Source organism: Bison bison, unplaced genomic scaffold, assembly GCF_000754665.1.
Source record: "Bison bison bison isolate TAMUID 2011002044 unplaced genomic scaffold, Bison_UMD1.0 scf7180017864289, whole genome shotgun sequence".
In the NCBI taxonomy this organism is placed as follows: domain Eukaryota; kingdom Metazoa; phylum Chordata; class Mammalia; order Artiodactyla; family Bovidae; genus Bison; species Bison bison.
Window position 1 is genome coordinate 21,262,601 of NW_011494861.1, and position 3,311 is coordinate 21,265,911.

Below are 3,311 nucleotides of genomic sequence, written 5' to 3' on the forward strand. Positions count from 1 at the left end.
GAGGAGAAGGGGACGACAGAGGCTGAGATGGCTGGATGGCATCACTGACTCGATGGACATGAGTCTGAGTGAACTCCGGGAGTTGGTGATGGACAGGGAGGCCTGGCGTGCTGCGATTCATGGGGTCGCAAACAGTCAGACACGAATGAGCGACTGATCTGATCTGATTTTTAATTAAAGAAAGAGGGAAAATAGTTTCTCTTCCTGTACCTACCAAGAATATAAATTTTTTAAAAAATGGCACCAGCTCCTCTATTGTGGCTCCTGTATATATATTTTTAATTTATTTGGCTGTGCTGGGTCTTCAGTTGCGGCAGGTGGGATCTTTCTTGCAGTGTTCCGGGTGCTCTCTAGTTGCGGCATGGGGGCTCCAGAGCTCAAGAGCTCTGTAGCTGTGGTGTGCTGGCTTAGTTGTCCCGTAGCATGTGGGATTCTGGTTCCCTAACCAGGGATTGAACCCATGTTCCCTGTATTGGAAGGCAGATTCTTAATCACTGGACCACCAGGGAAGTCCCAGCTCCTGTTCATTCTGATTGCTGCTGTATAAAATTTTCAAATTAAATGTAATTGTTGAAGTTTTTGTTTTGTTACTTTTTCTCTAGTTTCCAGAGAATGTATTGACATTCTTCTAAAAACCATTTGCTCTAGATTTTACCTGGGGAGTATTCTACATGTGGCTTACCATCTCTGTGAAACTCATAAATAAATGAATGAAAAATTGATAAAATGTGATGCCATATCGCTGACAACAGACCAGGATGGTGATTTAGTAACCAGAAGTGTGTAGCTTTTGTTCACACTGTTCAGTAATGTGTCTGATGAATAATTATAGCCCCACATCAAGTAATGGAACTACTGGCTATAATCAGAAAGATAGTGGGGACTTTTTAAATTAACTTTCTCCAGTCAAACTACATGGAATATAAGAAATTATGAAACTGACTGGCAGTGCACTTATAAGAGGCAGTCAAACAAGGTGTTTTCTTAAAAAGCTGCTTGAAGCAAAGAATTACTCTGTTTTGTGGACAACAATACCAATTTTGCGGGGCTTGGCTATCAGCTGTCTTGTTTATACAACTAACCTGGTGCGCCTCACATGGGGCACTGGGTTCTAAGCACCCAGAAACCTCTGCCTGACTGGATGCAGGGCCCAGCAGGCCTGTGGCTTCAGCCCCACTTACCACTTTGTTTGCACAGTTTCTGATCCTCAAAGGTGCATCTGTTGCTTTTGAACCTGGCTTTGTTTTGTTTCTAATTTTATTGATGTATAGTTGATTTACATTGCGTTAATTTCTGCTATGTGGCAAAGTGATTCAGTTATATATACATTCTTCATATTCTTTTCCATTATAGTTTAGGATATTAAATATTGTTCCCTGTGCTATATAATAGGACTTTGTTGTTCATCTATCTTATATATAATAGCTTGTATCTGTTAACCCCAAACTCCCAATCCTTCCCTTCCCCACCCCCCTCCCCCTTGGCAACCACAATTCTGTATTCTATGTTTGTGAGCCTGTTTCTGTTTTTCAGACCATGTCATTTTATATTTCACAGGCAAGCATATGGTATTTGTCTTTCTCCATCTGACTTACTTAGCTTAGTATGATAATCTCTAGGTCCATCCATGTTTCTGCAAATGATGCTTCATCCTTTTCTATGGCTGAGTAATATTCCATTGTATATATCTACCACATCTTCCTTATCCATTCACCTGTCAATTGACATTTAGGTTGTTCCCAAGTCTTGGCTATTGTGAATAGTGCTGCTATGAACATAGAGGTGCGTGTGTGTTTTTGATTTAGTTTTGTCTGGGTATATGCCCAGGAGTGGGATTGCAGGATCATATAGCAGCTCTATTTTTAGTTTTCTGAGGAAGCGCCATATTGGTTTCCATAGTGACAGCACCAACTTACATTCTCACCAACAGTGTAGGAGGGTTCCCTTTTTTCCCACAGCCTCTGCAGCATTTATTTGTAGACTTTTTAAATGATGGCCATTCTGTTTGGTGTTAAGTGGTACCTCATTAAATTGTTATGATTTGCATTTCTCTAATAATTAGCAATGATGATGGCTCTGTTTTTTTTAAGTTCTCTTGAATTTCTTTTATCTATTATCATTACATGTTCAGAGTTACAAAAAGATGTTAAAGTGAGAACTTAAAATGGCATCTTTGGTATTATAATAAAAGGCATTACCAAGTTGAGGGTTCATCTTAAGTACTGGTTTGTATATTAGAAAATTAGAGATCCTAAAAGGTGTCAGGCTACAAGTCAAAAAAAATGACTTGTGTCTCATTTGTAGTGTGTGTGTGTATGAAGGCCTTCTGCAGGCCCTAAATTCATATATCATGTGGGTGGATTCCTCGGTAAAGAGTACCCTGCACATATATGAAACAGGATTTGTTCCTTTTTCTTAAAGTAGCTAAGGACTTGAGTAGCTAAGTTCCTTCCCTAGTTTAGCTTGATGAAGCTACTTGTTAAAGAAAAAATATTCAATGACACGTGCTAAAAATGATAAGGCAGACTTCATCCAGGACATTAATGCTGGTATAGGGACCACTGCAATGGGATGTTACAGTGTGGAGAAAGACAGGGTTCAACTCCAAACACAGCTTGGGCAAGAGGGAATTTAGAGCCAAGGTGCAGGGATAGAAAACAACTAAGGAAACACCAGGGATAACAGGGGTTCTGGCTAAACTGACTTAATGGAATTCTTGCAGAAGGCAGGCCAGGGTGATGAGACATCACCTAGGGCAGGGGTCCCCAACCTCCAGGCTGCAGACCCGTACCTCCTGTCAGATCAGTGGTGGCATTAGACTAGAAAGTGCAGAATAAATGTAATGTGCTAGAAATGGACATGGAACAACAGACTGGTTCCAAATAGGAAAAGGAGTACGTCAAGGCTGTATATTGTCACCCTGCTTATTTAACTTATATGCAGAGTACATCATGAGAAATGCTCGGCTGGAAGAAACACAAGCTAGAATCAAGATTGCCGGGAGAAATATCAATAACCTCAGATATGCAGATGACACCACCCTTATGGCAGAAAGTGAAGAGGAACTCAAAAGCCTCTTGATGAAAGTGAAAGTGGAGAGTGAAAAAGTTGGCTTAAAGCTCAACATTCAGAAAACGAAGATTATGGCATCCGGTCTCATCACTTTATGGGAAATAGATGGAGAAACAGTGGAAACAGTGGCAGACTATTTTTCTGGGCTCCAAAATCACTGCAGATGGTGACTGCAGCCATGAAATTAAAAGACGCTTACTCCTTGGAAGGAAAGTTATGACCAACCTAGATAGCATTTT